A 23,731-nucleotide genomic window follows, 5' to 3' on the forward strand; every position below is an offset into this window, starting at 1 on the left:
TCACCAGTATCTGAGCAACTACAGGCAGTTTTACACCAGCTGAGAGTCAGAACATTCGAAGGTCAATCTTCTTGCAGCTTCCTCTTCCACTAGCGTACAGAAAAGAGAGGGTTTGGCCCTACGGTCCACTTGCCAAGTCCACACTTCAGAGTAAACCAAACTCTTCAGACACCCTACTTTCACATTGACCCTCTCTATTCTTATGTACAAAAATATTACTTAGGCTAGGCAAACGCAAAATGCTCAGCTTCCACTTCTGTGATGTAGCCATGTAAGGATCAGCCCACACTCTTACCATGACTTTGTGATTGCAACTAGCAATCACAGACTACCTTACTTCCTGTTCTCTTCAGGCTTAAAATGAGCAATACCTCCAGTTTTTAATATTTTATATTTCATATACACCAGGTTAAGTCAACAGGGAAGATAACTGAAGTCACAGCATTTTTCTTACACTTCTGAAGAGATTTTATATTTTAAAAAATTACAAAATTATGTTCTACATGTTATGTAATCTAAAACACACTTTCAACACTACTAGTTTATCATTCTGTTCAGGGTGGTCAATGAACTGGCTTTCTTAAAAACCTTAACCATGTATTCAGCAAACAATTAGAAAAAAGTTAAATTCATTTACAGTCAGTCTTCCCCAAGCTCCATACTTCTTTCTTTCACCACTCTTGCCTACAATGCCTGCCTAAGGCTGTTGATCAGTTCTATCTCAAGCAACAGCAACCTAAAAACTGCTCTTCTTACCAGCGACGCTGTTCCAAGAAGCTCAGTGAAATCACACTAAATTTTTTGAGCTTTACCTAGTATCTGCTTGCCAAGTCTACCAGCACCACCAGAAGCACTGGAGTTGACTGTTCAGCCCCAGGAAGCAAGTACTGCATCAATTTTAGTTCCCATACTATTAATCTTTTCAAACTTTGGGGCTAAATTTTTCTTCTTACAGGAATCATTTTTTTTTAAAGAAGCGATTATTCAACTGCATTTGGTAGCATTCAGTTTCCATACACAATTTTTTTTTCAAGCTCTGAATACGACAGAAAAAAGTGTGAACATATATGTGTATGTACACGTGTGTACTTATAACTGCCTCTCATTTAAAACACTAGCAGAATTAGATGTAGATTTCTGACTTGAATCCAAAGCAAGACATAGCTGTGATCAGGACATCCCTGCTTCTTTTAATCACTGAATACACTTTGGAACTCAGTGAAATGAGACCAGGGGAGTGGGGAGGAGGTAAAGCTTACTTCCAGAATATCTTTAAAATAGCTTTTTTACATGAAAGGTCTTACAAGAAAAGCCTAGCGCAAAATTTCTCATATATCTGTAGAAGAAATGAATCATTGTATTTATCTGAGACAGTGTCCAGTAAAGCAGGGTTCCTGTGACACAGATCAAAATACCGGGTCCATGCAAACTAGCTGAGCCCTTACTCCATCTTTGTGAGAAAGCAGATAGATGCAAACATCAAAACTTACTTAAAAACACTTAGATCTTCCAAAGAGAAAAATACTAAGCTTTGTAATGACTTTTTTTCTTCTTTAAAGAAGAAAATATCTGAATCTGTACTTAATTCTTGTTTTCAGCTGAATAACGAAAGCCTTGAAACAACATCTACCCTTCCACATAGCCTGAATGGTCATCAGTCCAGGACACACGTGCAACAGTACTGCAATATGCACAACTGCAAACAGGTAGGCATGTTTATCTTTGCTCATCCACCAACAAATCAGATAATAAAAAATCTCAAATACACCATAATGCTCTAACTACATCCTCCAGGGTGAGAGGAGAAAATACTTAAGTTTAGATTTTTCTAAAAATTTCTGACATTTTCACCCAAAGATCCATTCCATTTCAAGCCCCTTCCTTTGTATAACATACAATTCCTGTTTTGCCCAGAAAACAGAAATTCAAATGCTATTTTGGTACACAAGAGGCTGACAAAAAACTTCTTATGACAGAAGGCAGCACACGATGTGTGTCACATTGCGTGTATTGTAACTGATGGGATACATTTCAGAGGGCTTGAAAGATAAAACTGCTACCTGGTTATCTACCTCATTACAAAGAGGAAAGAAAAAAAGGGTTGTTACAGACAAATCCCAAATGAAAACCAAAATGAGACCCAGCATATCCAAAAGAAAAGGGATGATAACAGTGAAAATTTCAAGGCTAATCCAGGAATTTTCTCTCATGCCTTTTACAAAGTCTAGCACTTTGATGCCTCAATCAAATGTGCCCTTTCTGCCACTATTGTAATATAAATAACATTTTCCTTCAGTTCCAAAACATATTTCCATGAATACAACAAAAGGAGAATGTACAGCAGAGACACTGGTATTAAATATTTAACTTTCTACCGTAACAACCTTTTTTTTTTTGTGTTTCTTGCTTCTGCTTGAGGCTAAATAGTAAGGCCAACTCATGAGGCAAAGCTAGTATCATTCCTTATATATTATTCATTCATTTCAGATGTACCAATTCCACCTCTGCCTCTAAAGCCAGATATGCCACTTCATAATAAAGCTCTTTCAGATCAGAAATCTAGAATTCTTATCCAGGACTTAGACAACTTTTTAGGGGTTCAGCAGTACATCTCAAACTCCAAGTATAGGAGGACCTTTGAATCTGATTTTAATGAGATAACCGAGAAATGAATGCATGATTAATTTTACACTGCCTTTATAGACAAACCATGATTTTCTGACAGCAAATTTAGCATTATTCAACACTTTTAAGAAGGGCTTGTAATTCTTCTTAAAGAAAAAATACCCCACCTACCTTCTTTGCTTCCAGCTGGTTACAGAGGAGATAAACCACTTGCTTCAAACACCTAACTCAGCTCCTTGTCATACATAGTTATAACTGCAATAGATACTTGCAAATTACCACTTTCTTAAACAAGCCTCCTTTAGCTGCACACATTTATCAGGAAAAACGATATTAGTGACACTTTCAGCACCTCTACGCAGAAAAGGTTGCTAGAGATTTACTGAAAACAACGCTGAAGATCACCCCTAGCAATATTACCAGAAAACCTAGTTTTGCTCTTAAAACATTATGAACACTTCAACTTCAGTTCACTAGGACTGCCTTTCAAATCACTACCTGACCTTGACAGGCTTCCCCAGAATTACTTGACAACAGAATTCCAAAGTTGTTTCTTCCACTGGGTGGGCCTACAAATGAAATACTTTACGAAGTAATTTGGAAGTACACTCAAAAGAGAAACCTGAGCAAAATATTCATATCAGTTCCCTCCTGTAGGAAAATTCTCCTCTCTCATTGTAGAAGCCTATGAAACTCCCTCCCCTCACCATACAAGGTCAAGATCTTCGTACACTGAAGCTGTGTGTTATGAGAATTGGCATAATATAGTTTAACCATTTACGAAGGATGAAGGAAAACCTTTTGTTCCATCTTGCCCAGAGGCCTTTCACGTTGTATAGTTCTCTGTTACTGAGCGAGACAGAATCCTTCAATCAGTAATGACACTTCAAAAACTCAACCTGGCAAAATGACAAGTGTTCATTTAACTGCTTTTGTAATCAACTACCCCTCTCTTGAAGGTTCATAGGTAGGCTGACTACACACCTTAGTACCCAAACTGACAACCACCTGCCTCAGTGCTTTTAACAGATGTCATATTACATTACAGAAACATGTATCATATGTTGGCTCATCAGATTTTATGCAAAATGACCCTTCCATTACTCAAATCTGTACTCTTATGCAGAAGTTCTGTTCCTAGAGGAAAAAAAAAAAAAAAGAAAAAAATTGCCATCGATACCTAACAGTATCTAACAATAGACCGATTAAAGCAGAATATGGGTTTTAATGCAGTATCATATTGGTTTGAATATCCAGAATAACTAATGAAAACTGTGGGCAGTGACTTATAATGCTATTATTGCAACGTGTTATCACACTTTCTGACAAAGAAAAGCTACACTACTACCACACTTTTGGCAGAACAATCTGTTTAACACAGGTTTTTTTCCTGTAACAGTTTGCCTTGTATGCTTAAATGCCGCTTGCTTTGCTTTGCCAACTAAACATAGTAAGAGTTTAGTGTTTATATAGAGTACATTGGAATGTCAGGTGCTTATTTAATTGCTTTTGTAGCCAATTTCCTTGCCCCTCAAGGCTCATTAGTCAGTCATCTAATCATTCCATACAATAATGCATCCTCTGTGTTTCCTTCTTGAGTTCAGGAATATATCTTCGTCTGTGTTTCCAACAGTGGTGTCCTTCAGCTGCAACCTTTCTGAGGGTTTTTTGACTGGTTGCCAATGTTACTGCCTGTTCCACATGGAGGTGGATTTCCCTAGCATCTATTAATTCTGTTCTACCATATACTTAGCCATCTGGACAATAAGGTAATATAAAAAGATGGCTGTTTCATGAAAAATCTGTATGGCTTTGCAAGTAATGGGTTTGTTGCACCTGTCCACCTTACCATGTTACAAAGATGCCAGAAATAAATAACAAAATACTACTGTGTTCCCTTCCAACTACAGCATCATACTTGCAGTTAGTATGAGGCTGAAGGAAGCAATATTGAAAGGAGATGAAAAAGCAAGGTGATAACTTTTGGAGTACCTGTAAGTTTTAGAGTACCACTGAGCTGCGCGTAAAGCTGTACCTGACCTTCACAATAAGGGGAGTCAATGCTGGGTCCAGTCCTTTTTAACATCTTCATTAATGATGTTGTCATGGGGCACAATGTGACCTCACAAGTCTGCTGATGACACAAAACTGGGAGGAGTGGCTGATACGCCAGAGGGTCATGCTGCCATCCAGAGGGACCTTGATAGGCTGGTGAAATGCGCTGACAGAACTGCAGAGTCCTGCACCTGGGGACAAACAACCCCATGCACTAATATATGCTGGGAGCCAATGGGCTGGAAAGCAGCTTTGCAGAAAAGGCCCTGGGGGTCCTGGTGGCCACCAGGCTGAACAGCCAGCAACGTGCCCCTGCTGCAAAGAAGGCTCAGAGTATCCTGGGCTGTATTAGGAGGAGTGCTGCCAGCAGGTCAAGGGAAGTGACCCTTCTCATCTACTCAGCACTGGCGAGGCCACCTCTGGAGTGCTGTGTCCAGTTCTGACCTCCCCAGTACAAAAGAGATATGGCACTACTGGAGAGAGTCCAACAAAGGGCTACTAAGATGATGAACGTCCTGGAGCATCTCTCACATGGGGAAAGGCTGAGAGAGCTGGGACCGCTTAGCCTGGAGAAGAGAAGGCTCAGGGGGAACCTCAATGTGTGCAAAAATCCAAAGGCAGCGTGAAAAGAAGATGAAGCCAGGCTCTTTTCAGTGGTGCCCAGCGACGGGACCAGAGGCAATGGGCACAAACTGAAATGCAGGAGGTTCCCTCAACATCAGGAAACACTTTTTCACTGTGAAGGTGGCACAGGTTGCCCAGAGAGGTTGTGGAGTCTCCATCCTTGGAGATATCCAAAAGCCATCTGGATATGGTCCTGGGCAACCAGCTCCAGGTGGCCCTGCTTGAGCAAGTGGGTTGGACTAGACGACCTCCAGAGGTCCCTTCCAACCTACACCATTCTCTGATTCATTTCAAGCTACATTGTATGTAAACACACACAAAAAACCAAACCAAAACAACCACCACCAAGCAAGAAACATGCCCAGAAGAAAAGTAATAATTTGGTGCCCAAAATAAATAGTAGACATTTGTAAACTGGTAAGCCAGCAGGCAAATTCTATTTTCAAAGCTGAGTTCCCATTCAGTTAACCAGCTGAGAACTCTTTGGAATCCAGCTTCCAAAGAAACTGACAACATATCACTAAATTAACACAGCAGTAAAGAAATGCTTATTTATTTATTTTGTATTTAAAACATCAACAAATGTTTAGGTGGAATTACTATAAACATTCAACAGCTAAACACTGAAGAACAACTTCTGCTACTGTTTCCACAGAGACAGCTGTCCAGCTGACAACATACTATCAAGAATATGTATTTCTTCTTTTTTGGGGCTGGGGGGAGGGAAAGGAGAGAGAAATGAACTTTTCCCGACTAGAATTCTAACAGAATTGGGGCTTGAAAAGCAACCCATTGCTAGCTACTGGGAGCGAGAAATCACTCATGTCATGCTCTGCAATCCATAGAGCACTGCAGATATTCCAGCTGCTTCACTCTGCTCTTTACTGCCACATACACAGTGAGCAACAAAACCCATGTAAGAGTTTACTAAATGTTGGGGTCTTTTAATTCCACAGCAGAGAAGAAACAAGGACAACAGGAGTTCTGCAAGTAATCCACATGCAGACGTAGAATTTCTGAGAAATATGATTTGGATAAAAAAAATGGTGTAGAACTCTCCTCACAATGGAAAAGTGGCTAGTTTGAAGTGCCTTGGAATAATTATAATACAAAATGAAAAGCTTCTTGATGCATTATATTACTTAATTGAGCTGGAGTAATTCTCCTGAGTTTCTATTTTTAAACCATGATAGTGTGTTAATGAAACATTCCAAGCAAACTTCAACTGCAGGCAGTGAAACAAATTGCTGCTAACCCCTTCACAACTTCACACTGAAAGTCACCATGAAAGTAGTATTAAATGGGTATCAATACCACAGGGAAGAAAACTGATGATTCAAATTTAGGGTTATATTCAGTTTGTAAGAATACAATTTACACAGCGTAAGATAAACCTAACTATTTTAGAAGCCCAAAATCCAGAATCCAAAGAGTTTATTACAAAATCTCAAATTATTTCCTTCTCAACATATAAAGTACGTATCTCAATTAAAAAAAAAATAAAATAGAAAGAAACAAATCAGTCTTCTGTTTTAACTGTCCCCTAAAGATATTTTTGTCTATTTTTTAGTCTAATATCACAAAGAACATATCCAATCTTGTTTCAGATCCGAGAGGTTACTCTCAAAGGGAAGAAACAGATATTTTGAATATCCAGCTCATCTCATGGGGTGCTCAAACTACCGTCTGCAGCTTACTAAATGCAAATCTGACCATCCCGAGCACCACGTGTGCAACATGTAAACCAGACTATCACTTGCTGCCAGACCCTGAGGACACTCTGGCTCATTCCCAATTCAGCAACCTATCTGCTCAGCAATGCAAAACACTGCTCTTCACTAATACACATTTCAGTTCTAGGTCAGTTTGCTGACTTTCAAAGCTTTACATAACAGAGCTCAATTCACCCCTCCCACCACGAGTCAGACCACATACCCCCCAGATAAATTCCACTGCAGTGGTCTGCCTGCTGGCTAAACCGTGTCCCAGGAAAGCTTATGCAAAACTGAACCTTCACAGAAGTGGCTGTCAGAAAAAAATATTAACAACCAACTATCCAGCTACAGCTAAATGTAAAACCTCTACTTTGTCCAGCCTTACCTAATAATTGGTAAAAACAGGTAAATATCATCTACAGATGAAACAAAAGACTAAGATCATTTTTCTGCTTTTCACCATAGGGAGGTAACACAGTCCCATACTGCAGTAATGAGGTCCATATAACTGCACAGTTAACTTGTTTTAATTAAGGGAGTTACTATCAGTTTTAATAGTCTCCTTATATATGCCACAGAATAATGCATTTCTTGTGATTTCTGGGACAGTCACAACCCTGATGAGACATATTCTGAATGAGAGCCATATAATCTTCTCCATAACTTCTATCCAATAGATCAGAATTATGTTACTAAAATATGCAAAAGCCTTTCCTCTCTCACCCTTCTTTCACTGGTATTAAATCATTCTAATACCAACAGCAGCTAAAAATACCTTTGTATTTTTTATATACGTAGAACATAGCAACATGTCTAACAATCTGGGCAAAACAGGTCTGTCTCTGGCCAGAGTATCTTTACATTCGGGCAACTGAGCAGCTCCTGCAGCCTCAGTGGTTATTCTGTTTGTTATTGAACCAATCAACTTCGAAACTGCTGAACTAGACACAGCCAGGCCTTTGAACAGGGTACCACTGTTTGATGTCTCCAAGGACTTATTTGAGTTGAATGCAATAGGCTTGTTGACTGCGCTTTTCTGACACGAATAAACATCAGTCTTACAGCCCCAGCTCCAGAAGATTTGCTTCCAGCTTGCTAGAAAAGATCACTATCCTTGTGGCACCATTACATCAGGGCTCCATAGGCCCAATCTTGAACCCGTTTTTCTCTAAAAGGGAATCCCTCCATAGGCACAGACTTCTTCTTGTATGCCTTAGCCTTACAAACAACATTTTTCTTATCTGGGAAATCAAGACTTGCCCCTCTCCTCCCTCCTTTTTTTTTTTTTTTAAAATGAGGACTGAGCCTCAAAAATTAATTCAACAAGAGAAATTTATTGAAGGCAGTGAGGAGCCTAACACACAAAGCTTAAAACACTTAACAACACTGCCTAACCCTTGAAAAATTAGGGTTTACCAACAGCTATGTGAGAAATCATCCTTTATTTCCCACTACAATACCTTGAGTAGGAGAAAACTATAAATCTCATGTGCTGCTCATTTTTTTTTAAAAAATCAGTAGCTGCTTACAGACATCCCTGCAGGTGTTTAACTATTTAAAATTAAATCTCACATTAAAAACAGCACCTCATTTGCAGCTCAACTGAATACATCTCAGATCTGTTCCCAGGATGAAGTAAACCAGTCAGCAAATGACATTTTCCTACTTCCCTCAAAACGAGTGGAGTCATTCTACTGAAGAACACAAAGAAAGCGTGGTAGAGCAGAGGTCTTTCAGTATAACATAGCACATCAATGATCAGCAGACAAAAAAAGAAGAGATTGTTTTCTCCTACACTACATTGCTTGCTAGCAGGGCATCCTCAATAGAAGTCTGTCCTTAATTTAAAAACAAAATGAAACATTTTCAACATCTCCTGTTGCAGTCTCCATCCCATCTGCATGTCCAAATGTAACTGGACAATACAAAAAGAAACATGTTATCTTTAAACGGTTAGAAATGGGAGCAGGAGTCACAGTACAAGCATGAATTTGCATTCCAGTAGGTAGAAAACAGCCCTGACCACGACTACAGAAACTCTAACAACGTTTCTTCCAAAACCATTTGGCACTCCAAACAAAGCTTACCGTTACCTGAAGTAAAGATCCATCTGCTCCACATGTTTTATGAACCATGAATGGTAATTCCTGACCAGAGGACTACTCCAAATCCACTCTCTGAAAGAGACACAGAAGAGACAGAAGTCCCCAAACACCGAGGCCCCCACCTCTCTCAGTCCTCTGCCTGTTTACCCAGCAAGCCCCTGAGGCCAACTCCCCCTCGCCCCGTCATTACCAACCTCCTGAAGCTCAGCACTTTCTTCCCACCATTGTTAATGGATCAGAACAGTTACAGCAAGAAAGGTAACAAAAAGCTGGGTCTTACTAAGACACGATGTAGTTGGTATCTGTGCCAGGCGCTGGCAGCAGGGCTGCAGGGCCCTCTGTGAGGAGAGGCTGGGGCTGCCCCGTGCCGGACACAGCCGGTTCCAGCCAGTTCCAACAGCCCCAGCACAGGGCACAGCTGAGCCCCTCAGGGAAGCTGGTGGCACCTCTGGGAAAGCCTGTTTATGAAAGGACAAAATGCTGCACAGCTGTGAGGAAAAAAAGTGTGAGAACCAGCCCTGCGAGCACCCAGGTGAGAGCAGGAGGAGGGGCCGGAGGGGCCACAGGTGCTGGGGCGGAGATTCCCCTGCAGCCCTTGGGGAGACCATGGCGGAGCAGGGGAAAAGTGTGAGGAGAAAGGAGTGGCAGAGAGGAGCTGTTATGGGCTGACCACAACTCCCACTCCCCATCCCCCTGTGCCGCTTGGAAGGAGGTGGAGGAGTCAGCACGGAAGGAGTGAAGTTGAGTCTGGGAAGAAAGGGGGGAGGTGTTTTTGGTTTCTTTCTTTCTTTCTCGCCATCCAACTCTATTTTAATTGGCAATAAATTAAATCAAGTTGACTCTGTTTTGCCCATGAGGACAATCAGTAAGTGATCTCCCTGTCTGTATCTCAACCCTCGTGGGCACCTGGCCACGAGCCAAGGTCAACCCACCACACATGCTGACACCTTTACCACACTAGCCAGTCGCTTACTCTAGTGCCATAAAGCTGGTTTGCTTGGTACTAAGATCATCAACAATGTTTTAAGGGAACAGGTTGAAAAGAAAGATGGTGGTTTAGACAGCTGCACTTCTCCGAATAATCACAATCACATTGCTGACCCTCAAACTTATCTCCAAGCAACAGCTACTACTAGAGAAACAGCAGTGTTGGTGCATGTTCCTTATATTGGTGGGAAACAAAAGGACTAGCTACTGGTCAGGTAGGACATTTGTATTACTAGTGATATTTACTTCACCTGTTCTTCTCTATCTATATGTCAAGAGACTCATGCTTTTCATGTCTTCTTTCAACCAACAGTTAACCCTATCAGTTTCGTCTACTTTACAGCCATTCCATGTGCTTTACGCAAGCAATGCAGGCATGAGAAATATGCTTATTGCAATGTATGTCAAGAACTCCCCATGATGTGCAGCTCACAGGGATGGTGAGTCATACCGCCTTGTCATCATGCAGTCTTAACACCCACTGTATAAGAAAGAGCGGAGCGAAACTTTGCTTTTCTAAAGTATTTTTATAGTTTTCAGTTTGGGGTCTTCTTTTCAGGAATTCTATGAATTCTATTTGGAACAAATAAAAGCATGTTAACACAGGATAAATTTGCATCTGTGCTCAGAAAGAGTAGTCTTCATTTACCTAGAACCTACAGTTTCAGCATTTGAGTCTCTGCTGCTTGTTAATGCTGCTAAATCATCTGTGATTAGAATGCCACTTCATTAATGCCACAGCTTTCAGAGCTTGTTTCTACTTGGTGGTCTTCTCTTTTGGGATCAAATCTGTTGAATATGCGGTGAGCATCTGGACTTCCAGCAGAAGGACAAAGCATGCAGCAGTGGAGCAGAAGTCGCACAGCTGAGCATACACACCACTGAGGTGATGGGGAGCTGATGGGACAGTTGCAGCACTTTGGCAGAAATTGCTATTTCCATGGTCAGAAAAAAATGTACTGGACATGCAAAATTTGGAGGACAGCAAGGAAGCTACCTATTAAGAGAGAGAGTGTAGGGTTTCATACAGACTTGGGTGAAGTCATGAGAGACTGATATAAAGTCTAGTTGGTTGCTTCCCCATTCCCAGTGCAATTGAGAGAGGGCTGTCACAGCACCAGACGGTAAAGGAAGACGACAGAAGAGCGGAGAGGTGACAATATGCCTGGTGTCCTGGAAAGCCTTGGTAAAGGAAACTGTCAGGAATTACAAAGGGTAAGTTACTGCCAAATTAAAAAAAAAAAAATTAACTTAAAAGTTTTTGCTGAATTTTGTTGTTAAAACTGAACTGCAATCAGAAATTTTACTGCTAGAGTATCTTATAATCCCCGTGCTATTCTGACGACTCCATATTATGTCTGCATATATGAAATAATGTAGTTCAGAAAGAACAGATTAAGGAACTCCCTAGACTTTCATTACAAGACTGTCTCCCAAATCACCTTATATGGAAAATTGTATCATAGATTTTATAATCCATAGCTTGCCACACTTTCAGCATCCATTTCTGAAGATACTGCAGCAGGGCTGCTTCTGCCAGGGAACTGGAAGTATGACATCTGTGAATGTTTCCTGTGGAGTTATCAATTCTATCTTCCTATGACACATCACCTTTACAATAACTCATTTTACTCCCATGAGGAGGATCACATTTTTCATTTCTTTCAGGAAGAGAAATGTATTTTGAGATGCAGTCTTCATTTCGTTTATTTCAGTCTGTTCACCAATTACCATATTAGATGACTATTTCTCAGTAAGTTACTTGTCCGTTTTCATCAAAGCACCTGCCACTCTTTGCACTGCGCTTCCACTGTACAGTCTTTCTGACATTCTGCCTGGCAAGCCTCCTAATGAACAGAGTCAGAGACACTCTGCTTTTGGGGAAGTTTTTCATACTATTCTTACAGGAAAACTCACAAACTGTATGTATTAGAGATCTGATTACACTAGTAAACCCTACCTATGGGCTTGTTTCAATAAACAGTCTACTTAAAAATCTATTTCTAGAAAAGTTTTCAATGGGTTGGGAAAAAATCTCAAATAAATTGCAATAAAACAAATTTAAATGTATTTGAGGGCACGTGTTAGCTACAACCCTTGTTTTTTTCAAGGGTGTGGAAAATATAACAACAAATCTCTTTCTGGATAGTTTCATAGGCTTTTATGAAGCTACCAAAGTCAAAATTAACGCCATTAGATTTATTACATACTGCAGAAAATTTGAAGTTACATTAATTTTTTGTACTATAGTGGACCATATCCATCTAGACGTGTATACACTTCCAACAAGCTTCAAATGTTTTATAGTTCATTTTAGAGTTTAGATTTAAATAAAATACTAAGTTTTAAGGAATGAAGAATATAATTATTGTAACAGCTGCCATTTTTCTGGAAATGTCAAGGCTTAAGACCATTTGTAAACTGCAGCCACCACCTATATCTATTTCAGTTCAGACAAACGGTCGGGGTCCTGAAACGTGTCTGTATAACATCTATCATGATCTAGAACAGTACCCTCTTATCAGACCAAAGTACAAACGGACAACTGGAGCATTTGTAAATATGTGCAAGAACGTGAAAATTAATTCAAAGCAGTCTTTGACATCTGCAATCTTTATTAACTAAGAGCTTATCTGGAACACGAAGTATTGTCAGAAGCTTTGTGCATCATTTTTTGAATAATTTTCCCATTAATCTCTTCCACAAAGTACAAATGCACACACATAGGAAAGTGTAAATTCTAATCTAATGAAAGTTGTATTCCAAAAAAAAGAAATTTATAAATAAAGTTTGAAAAGTTATAAGATCATTGTTAACACGTAACTAATCAAAATTAATTTCAAGATTTATTGTATTACTTCCTCACTATCTTGACAGCAAGGTCACATTTTCAAACATTTACATATGAAGTACATGGACAAAATGAACAACTGAGTCATTCATCTGCTCTCAACTTACATATGTCAACATACAGATTGAATGAGCGAGCTTTGCAAGCCACGTGTAAATGCTCACATTTGGTATTTTGATCCATATGTCTATATTATCATAAGAAAACCAGCTCCCTTAATTTACCCACTTGTAAAGCCTACATCTTCATAAATAAAACTTCTGTATGCAATAAAACAGAAGTTGTAGTAACAGTCTTTCAGGCTGACCATGAATTTCAGTGAAATACAGTTTTTTAGAACTGTTGTTAAGTATATTAAAGCATGATGGAGATTCCACCCATTTTTGCTAAGAACCTGATTTTCAGGAGTCCAAGGTGCAATAGCACTGTCAGCTACATAAGGAAATTAATTACATATATATTTTGCAGGTTTTCAAAAGGCATACTCAGGAGGCTGTTAACTATCAGAAAGTGCTTACATTGCCATGGAAGAAAGTATGTCAAAACAATACACGATACTGCTTCTTATTTTTTTTATTCAGTGCTGGAAAAATACTTTTTGCTTTTTCTTTTCACTACAAAAAGAGAAGATAAATGAATTTTCAAACATTACACATGCAGACCCTCAACTATCTACATTTTCCCTTTTTTTTTTTCCCCCTACACTAAAATGAAGAGAGAACTAGAATTTTCTAATTTCTTCCGTTCAGCTACAGGCGAGCAAGCCAAACCCTGAATTAAATTGCATTAGTATGTCATACAAAAAGTTGCTTAGAACTAATTTAAGCATGATATTTAACAGGATTTGGGGTGTTTATCAGCATCTCTAGAAATAGCATTAAGGGCAAACGCAGTAAAACCACTCTTTGAAAATAAAATAGCCTTATTTCCAGAACTACAACCTCAGTAATGCTGTATGTTTTTGTTTTTTTTTTACTCCAGAGGTAAGTATCTTTCTTACCTGTTTTGCCTGCCTTGATTCTCATTTGCCTGATCTGAAAATCATGCAAACAGATGAGACAAGACAAGGAATAAGTCACAATAAATAGGTCTTGCATGTAAAACAAACCTTTAAGATGACAGAGCTTGAAAAGAGGGCTGAAGAAAGAGAAAACTTAAAATAAATTTCTGCTTGGAAATGTAATTAAAAAGCCTGGAGTGACAGCCACAGTATTTTATGACTGTGAATTTACAAAAAAAGAACACACCAGGCCAAAATCTACATTTGCTCCCTAATAGAAGCTTAAGTAAATGGCCTTTTGTCTTCAGACAGGATTCTTAGCACTTCTTTCAACACCTAACACACTGAGGCACCGAGTGCTTCAGGTAACCGAAACTGAAAATCATGGGCTTTACCCTTCTGGTGTTGGTGGTGCTGGCTAAGATGCACAATGGTCAAAATTATCAGATTGAGACTGAAGTATTTAAGTTTTATGTTAGGAGGAACAGAGGTATCTTCTCTGAGGTGCAAAATATCCCTCCTTAAAGGGACAGTACTGACAAACACAGGGAGAAAAACAAACCCAAAAAGTTCAGTGGGAGTTTTAATATCGTCTCTGTGCGACCAGTGTAACGTAATCTCAGGCAAGGATTCAGTTTGGATTACCTGTCAGTAGGCTGCAAACTTCCTTCACGTGGGCTACAGGTTCCATCTGTTCATCCGTACCTTACAAAAGCACCATCTGCCCACCACCCTAAAAGTGCAACCTGGCAACTTTCCATAATGTTTAAGTCACCGTTTCAAAAATTGAGGTCAGCTTAATATGGCGAGTACTCCAGACTATGAATTCTATATCCTTTCCCACTATATGGCATCATTTTGCACTTTCAGAGAAGGGAAAGGCTTCTCCACAATGTCACAATGGTATTAATTTTTGAAATATGAGGAAGACAAGAAACATCTCATCTGGTTTTGATTACCATGTATAAACAGTGACAAAATAATCTCCAAATTAGAGAGACAGATTTGATTAAACACATCAGAGTTCAAACACACTCACTAGCTACGCAAACAGAAAGAAGTGCACAGCATTTTCAAAATGCCTCAGAATATATGAGGGAAATCTATACAAAAAAAGTTCTACAGAGGAAAAAACAAGGTTCAATTAGAAACTAAGGTGCTATACTATCAATAATACATTCCCATTCAGCAAAGCATTTTAAACTATGTTCTTTAAGCAGTCTGATGAGTAGTTAAATACAGTGAAAGCTAGTGCGTACGTGGATGTTGTGCCAGCCCAGTCTAGAAAACAGAAAGGAAAAAAAAATCTCTTTTCAGTAAAATATTCGAATTAAACAGACCTGCATTAAGATAGTGTTACAACACTTATTACTTCCTCCCATATTATTTAATTCAAGGAAAATTATTGTTTAAAAACAAAAGGCCTATATGACAAGAACATACTGACATCTGCTGGCATTCTATAAACGCATTTCTCTAAAGATTAGGATTTAATGCCCTCAACATTTTTTTCTCATCTAGTGGGGCTGCATAACAAATTAACATTGTCTATGTCTGAGTATGACAAATTAAAATAGTATTCTACACTTCCAAATGTTAAAGTGTGCCTGACATTCTGTAGCTAAACAGACATTCTGTAGCTACACAAATATACTTCTCTTCCATATTTGATTTCTGAAGTATCAGAGGAAATTATTTTTGCCTGATTTGTGTAAAAATGTTCATTGATAGGGCAGGCAATTTACATTCAAATAATTATTTCCCTTATTTCTTTCCCAACAAAAGACTAGTATTTCCAATCAACTATCCAAAGATGTAACTATACCTGTCACTCAGGCAAGGCTCATAATGGTACGTATTGTTTCACAGTAATAGTTAGCAAATTAAAAGAATGGATTTTATTTGTATTAGCACTATAGCAAAAGGATACATGTACAGATAACACACTAATCATCTAGCAAACCACTTACTGAAAGTGGTACCTAAATACACTGGAGAAGATCCATTATCTCTTATGATTCAACACAACCAACACAAGCATTTCGATAACCAGAATATAGTCCAGAAGACTGAACAGCTTTCAGATCTACAGCATGCGAAAGTCAGAAATTCTAATTAATGCATATAGTTCCTAAAGCAGCTCTAACTTGGCATCATTGTGAATATGAAATATTCTGTAAATCTTCATGCATTTCTAAATTTATTATTTGAAAAGCATGTGATATATTCATTTAATGCTTGCTGCTGGAATCATAGCTTAACATTCCTCTCTCGTGTGTGCTGTAACACAAAGTTATGGTTGATAATTTAAAGACAAAATAGAAGGAATTCAAAATTATAGTTCATAGTGTCAGCAACTCAGATGTGTTCCACACAGATACTGAGGCATAAATTTAGTATTAGAAACAATGACACAAATCATTAAATATGAACAATTGCCAAGCTGCGCTTAGTGGAAATCATAAATACCTTCCTTAATGTTTTTGTATTTCCAAATCAACTGTCAGCTGCAAGGTCAATTCCTTTTATCAGCTCACTAGCTATATACATTTCATAGATGTGAAAGGATAAATGAAAACACCAAATTCACCTTTCTAATTCATTATTTCTGTGTATTTTCACTGTATGCACTTGTGTATTCTACTGTATGCACTAACCAGCATCTGTATTTCTTAGGCTAGACATACTAGAAGTGACAGTAGTTTTTAAACATGAAAAAATACACAGCGCTCTTCCTTGCAAACGTTTAACTAAAAACCTTACAGCCCATTAGAAAACTAGATAAATATGTGGTTCTGACAAGAAGAAGGAGAAGCAGTACCAGCTTGTCTGGCTCACAGTTGTAGGTCTCAGCCATGAAGCAATGGTTCATGTAACCTTCCACTCAGAGGAAGACGACAGTATACACCAACCTCTTCAGCAAAACAAACAACACACACCAAAATAAAATCATGCACTCACTGATAGCTTCCCAACAGCTTGCCAGGGAACAGAGCTGACTACCACTGACACACAGAGAGGCCCAACAACAGAGCTGTAAGCGTTTATGCACCACACACAGCATCAGCACAAGAGCAAATAATTCGTAAGCAATTTCACAAGAACCCAACTACTCACATACTCCATAGTAGACACTATCCAATTCGCGTGTTCAACTATTGGAAGAAACACACAGATCATCTCATGACATCAGTCATGCTTCTCTTGTCCATCTTTCATAGGTGTGCATGCTTCCACAGTCCTAACATAAGGCATTTCTTACTCTTTCAGCATCGTGCCAGGAAGGACCACCCATACTGAAGTGTCAAGCTGCAATAGTACTGTGTTACAACATTCATTTGGAATTCCCTTTCAATTTCCTCATTTGAGACAGTTTTATTTAATTATTTAAACAACTTCTACATTAAACATCAGCAGACCAAATTCTTAAAAAGAGAAAAAAGAAAAGAAAAGAAAGGGGAATATGTTATTACCCCCAAATCCTCCTACCCTTTAAAATGTGATTCCAGATTCTTACAATCCACAGATGACAACAGCCAGCCTTTCAGCAGAGTGAAAGAAAAAGCACATCCTTTGGAGATCCCCAAAGCCAGTCTTTGACTAGGGGATCACTGTTTTCCCCCAATAACCCTGCATATGTTACCGCCACAGTCATTGCACAAATATCAAGCCTGAGAGATTAAAAAAAAAAAAAAAAAAAAAATTAGACCAGCTTTCCTCTTAGCAGTTCAGAGGACTCGAAGTGCAATGATCGTCAATGGTTCAAGCTGCACTATGAACTGCTCTGATGTGTACTGGCAAAACTAACGAGGGAGGTAACAAGAGGAGCCCAAATGATACAAGATTAAAAGACACCAACAGCGTTCCTCTTCCCTGTGATGATCAATATTATTTCCTATTGATTTAAACGAGAGAAGATCTGTAGCTCTTTAGACTTACTTTGGAGACCTTCAAAGACGAAACTTGAGACCAAACTATATGGCATTTTAAATAGCAAAATAAACAGCACATGCAGTATGAGGTGTTAGTACAACGTAACTCAGCAAGTCGGTTTTTATGGCAATGTGGAACACATATTGGCTAAGGATGTGCTTCTTAAAAGACAACAATACTAAGATCTACTAATATGACAGGTGCAATGCTTGATTTAAACACATTTACAGGAATAAAGAAGCCAATTTACCGCCTAAAATTTACCTCAACTAATAAAGATGCATCCACCTATGCAACTAAAAGAGCATTCATTTATAGGCAAAGTGTAACTCTTCCATAGCAAAGCACAGGTGCTGAATAGTTTGATTTTGGCAAACAGAAGTCAGAAATAAGTAGAAAGGAAGAGTTTATCGCCTAGCTCACTTGCTCTCGATTTCTACTTTACTTGCATGTACTGCTTTCTTGTGAACAGTATGATCACGTACCACAAAAGTTCATAACAAAACTATTCCGAGGACTAGAGCAATCATTATTTCAATCTAATTTGTATTTTAATCAACTCTTGAGCAACTTGAAAGGTATTCTCACCTGAGACAACTTTAATAAATAAATAAAATTTTCCACATTAGAAATTCGTGTCCAATCTTTCTGCTTCTTGTACAATCAGTGACAAAATATTTAATGGCTTCAGCAGGGAAACAATTTTTACTGTTGTAAAATTTACTATCCACTAGAATATGCTTACCTTAGAAATTTAGATTCACCTTTTAGCCTACTACTTTGTAACAATGCAAATATGGAAAGAGAAAAAAAGTCTATGTTACTTTTAACATCACAAGAAACTTCCTAATTTTCCTTTATTTTGCCTGCTTGCAAAGCTTTAACATAGAGAAGCATTATATTAACTATTAGATATATTTATTAAGAATTGCATCTGTTTTAAGACATGTTTATAAAGCAACACTGATATTAAGAATTATTCATGCCTTATTATTGTTATTTTATTCAACAACACAAAAACCCCCAAACACAACAATTAAAAAACCCACAACAAAACCCCACCACACTAAAACGTCAGGCATACAAAGTCAGTCAGACATCAACTGCACAGCAGTTCACGACACAGACCCTGACAAGATCATCAGAATTTTAACTCTGTGGTCACCACTGTAAAATAAATTTGCTATTCAAGCCCAGATAATAGTGCTGATTGGAATGAAGGCGCTGGTACCTGCATTACCATTAACTGTTGAGAGACCTGATTTTTACCAGTACTACTGCTGAAGAGCAGCCAAGGAGACAAGAGCACTCTGCAACTTGCCTCCAAAAGCCAAATTATCTATAGTAAGCGTGAAATACAACCATGCAGACTTCCTACCACTGCTGCCCACTGTTTGCCAGGCAGCATATTGAAAACTTCAGCTTCTGGCATCAGAAACACAAGCCAGAGACAGAAGACATTTTGGGGAGGAGACACAAAACATTTGGTACCATATATATCACGCTGGTACTCTGTGCGTGCATGTTTGTGCATGTGTGTGTGTGCGTGCGCAACTATAGTAACATATGATGTTACTAACATATGCCAGTTATACTCATCAGCAATGCACTGATATCCCTTCTAAAAGAAGGATTTTTGCCACGTATGTCAAACTGCCGGTTTGGTGATCCTTCATCTTTTATTCCCCACTGTAAAAGTACTGATAAAGTCTAAAAAAACCCAACAAGTTTCTCTAAGTCAGGCAATTGGATATGGTGTGTAACGCAGTTATTTGCTGGTACAGGCCTCCCCCTGCAATTTCTGTCATTTGCAAACTGAGAAAAATAAACTACGAAAGAGATGGCAAGCAAACTATGTTCAAAGCATTCTGAATCCTTGTGTTCTCAGAACAATAGCTCTTTCACACCTTGGTGCTATTACAATGCCTCATGCAAACCTTCCTTTCCTACCTCTTTGCTAAATAGCAGTTTTAGCAGAACTAGACAGCTGCAATACTACCAAAATAAAATTGTTAATTGCTACTATAACCTCAGTAGTTCCAGAACCAACAGAGAAGAACAAATAAGAAAATCAGGACTGACAAAGGGCCACACTCAGGAATCGCACATACTACAATAGCTACCATGAGACATCTGCAAATTTTTTTTTTCTGCAATTTTTTCTTTTCAAAGTGGAAATAATTGTACTAAATACAAATGCAGGCCGTAATATATGGATAGTGCAACACTAGTGCTGGTTTTTAGAAGAAGGGGAAAACCCTTAAACTGACCAGGAAAGCCTTCATTTCTTTTGACTGTAGTAAGCAAAACTGACATGCATCCACAGCAGTAGCATAATTGAACTTAGGAAGAGAGCTCTTAGCATAAAAATGTAACATTTTAAAGTGCAAAAGCAAAGATTATCTGATTTTTAAAGAAACTGGAACGATACCATTGTCTCCTGTAACAAAAAAGATGGACACCTCTTATTATAACGAGATTTTTATGACTCACTTATGTCTAATTATTTAACTATTTGTTTTTATTTTATTGTATGCTTTTATTATCTTGTCCTTTATCATCTATTATTGCTAAGTTACATGCTTTGTATAAAATTTATAAGGAAATCGTATCTTCCTAAATTTGATCACTTTAATTCTTTGTGTTTTAAAATTGTTTTCAATTACTTCTTTTCATTAAAGCCAGGGTTTCTACCTAGTACTCAGAGATGGTATCACGACCTCACCGTCCTTTTCAGCCATCTCCAAGAGACCCGTACAATCCTGCAGAACTCTTTATATCACAGTACAAGAAGTTTATTGTGATACGCATTTGGATACATTATAGCAAAAAAACACCTTCGTATTGAGAATATAATAAAATATTTAGGTTCCTACCTAGACAAGTTTGTACATAATGAGATTTCAAGCAAGGCTCAAGTCCTTTTTAAAATCCACTCAGGTTCTAACAAACATACATATCTTACAGGTGGTTCTCTGCCTACAATGAAACAGCAGTTTGAGTTGATTCAAAGGCAAGAATACAACCAGGAAGACTGAAACAATGGAAACGGGAAAACCTCAGGCTAACTGCATTAAAAGGAAAACAAGAAAGAAGTGGTATCACCAAAAGTTGATCAGATACCTTGCTGCAGTGAAATGGCCATTGCTGAAAACAAAACAATGCTCCAAGTGATTAAAGGGGCCAAACTACTTGACTGCATCATTCTGCCCATTTGAACCAGTATGTCCCAGCAAGTACTGATTAATCAGGTGGTTTATTGGATATGACAGTTCCCAGAGTGAGGACGAAAGATTGTATCAGCACCAAAGCCGACCGATTTGAAGGCATTTTACAGTGGGAGGAGTAAAAGATGGCTTCAGCATCTCAGAACATATGATTTTAGAATAAGGCTTACACAAAGCAAAAGGATCTATTTGTGTATTGTACCCCAGAGTGCTCTGTGCATCAGGCTACTAGGTAAGCCCCTAACCTGCTCCGTCTGACAAGTGGGCTTTAGGGTTGATTTTTCCCACAGTGGCATAAGATCCTTAATGATCAGTTACAGCCAGAGATTCAGTACTGAATCAAAATGAAAGCAACATTGTAAAACAGAAACAACGAAACAAAAACGTAAATCAAAAACTCGTGGGTAGGTGTCAGGGATTGGAAAACAATAATGATGAAATAATCTGTTTCTAAGTTGAGGACATTCACAATGAAGCAAGTGTGCAAAACATGCAATACGGACAATTTTGGTATTTGGCAAGAGTTCAATACTTGTAATGACCAGGGGAAACCCAACCGGTCTCCTGTGGAGGCAGCTGCAGACTAACATATTATCACAATGGCAACGGAGAAGAGGTCATCATGAAGTGAAGGAGCCATTTGGAGAGCGTCCTAAATTAAGGAATGGGAAAAGGGGGTCTAATATCACGGAAAAATCAGGAGGATATCTAGATCCATTAATCTTCCATCTGGGTCACTCTATGTGGCTCAATTCAAACTGCACTCTGGGACTTCCTTAGCATTTATATTGTTGCAGACTTAAAATGGGTATCACCATGTGGTAGATGACATTTTGGGTAGCTCATCTTCGATGCTGGACGAAAGGACATTTAAGTAACTGCTCACATACACAGTGGCCTGTCTGTAGTGGAGTGAGATTATTTTATTTTTTTTTAAATCCTAGAGCTTCACTGTAGAGTTTCATTGTTACAGAAGATAATATTTCATCAAATTATTTCCTGTGACACTGTTCAGAGACAATCACCCAGCAGCATGACTTGAAACTGATGCTTCAATATCTTTTCCCACCAAAGAAGCAAGACTGTAAGCTCTGTGGTCAAGGACCGCATAGACTGTGCTGTAACCCAAGGCAAAGTGTTACAGAATTACATAAATTTGAAGACTGAAGATTATTCTGAAACCAGTGTTTAATACTATTCTATGTTTTCACATAGGGACTGTTTACAGGACCTTCATTTACTATAAAATTCATTTGCTCAATAAAGTATCTGCATAATACTGCATACTCCTTATTTAGGAAAAATTGCTAATTGTGAAAAAAGTGGATTTTTTTGCCAGGGTGGACAAAGATATCAATATTGGCTCTGACAAAGACTATCAAGCCTTTTTCCTGGATCAGTGCCATTCAACATTGTCTAATTCCTCTCTCCCAAACTATAAAATGTCAATCCTCTATGACATATGGCAAAAAAAATCAGATATCTAAGACCTATTTAACAAAACAACAAATTTAAAAGATAAAAGCAGAAACTCAGAGGAAGAGTAATGCCTACTCATCAGACAAACTACTTTTGTGAAAGACAACTATCTTTAGACAATGGACAGACATATAAAAGATATGTTTTTTCAAGACAAGACAATTACACATCATTTTATTTTGAAATCCAGGGCTCTGGATCTGTCTGAGGTTCTCAAATGCTTAACACTCATTTTGCTACCGAAATAAGAAACTCCACAACAGATTGTCAGTTTTTGTAAGACAACAGTGTTACATATGTAACTTTTTTCTGCATGTGTTTTCTCATGTGTAAGCTACAGATACTTGAAAGATAAAAAAGCCATAAAACACCTGAAAGACAGACTACAGAGCAACCTAGGTTCAAGGAAACTGCAACTGCATTGGGCTTTCCCACCAGGGCAGCACATATAAATATACTACTGTTTTATCTCATGTGATGAGGGTGTTGATTTCAACACAGCAGAACTTTTGTCCTGTTATTTTTAACACAAGTAACACTATCCAATATGACTGCATTTTCTTCCACCTGAATACAGGTGTTCTTCCACCTTCTCTACAACTGCTTTAACTATTAGAATACTTTGATCTGAAATAGTAGCACCTCCTCATTTAAAACCTTCTCCCAAATTTCCTACCCACATTTTCACATCCTTACACCTTCAAAACAGTACGCATTTAGAGTTGAAATTTTCACATCAAGTTTGAGTTTCCTGAATTTCTCAGGAAAAAATACGTATTTTCTGGCTCGCTTCTTATTGTTCTGATCATACAATATTTGCTCACATCTTATACAGAGCCTGAACTCAGAGACAATAAAACGTCTAGAAAACCTTTGGAACCAGCAATCAGAAGAGCAAGATCCAATGAGTGTCCTCACTAATAAAAGTATGTCAGCAGGTATTCATACTTTATTAGATTCTAAAAAATCCAATGGAAAAGTGATTAATAAATACCCAAAAGTGAAGGAAAAGTTTGAATCACAACTAGCACCGTGACAGACTCAAGATCAATGAACTACAAAACATAGCAGAAAGCTAAGATTCACTAACTCCAGCTCTCGCTACCATTTGTTTAATGAGAAGCTTAAAA

The 23,731-nt window shown here is 38.4% G+C and overlaps 1 protein-coding gene across 1 annotated transcript in view; it reads right to left on the reverse strand.

Moving 5' to 3' along the window:
* The window catches only part of RBFOX1 (RNA binding fox-1 homolog 1), a 1,343,363-nt gene that overhangs the window by 907,154 nt on the left and 412,478 nt on the right, over nt 1-23,731 (reverse strand). The gene's annotated exons all lie outside the window — the stretch shown is intronic.

Source organism: Gymnogyps californianus, chromosome 15, assembly GCF_018139145.2.
Source record: "Gymnogyps californianus isolate 813 chromosome 15, ASM1813914v2, whole genome shotgun sequence".
Classification (NCBI taxonomy): Eukaryota; Metazoa; Chordata; class Aves; order Accipitriformes; family Cathartidae; genus Gymnogyps; species Gymnogyps californianus.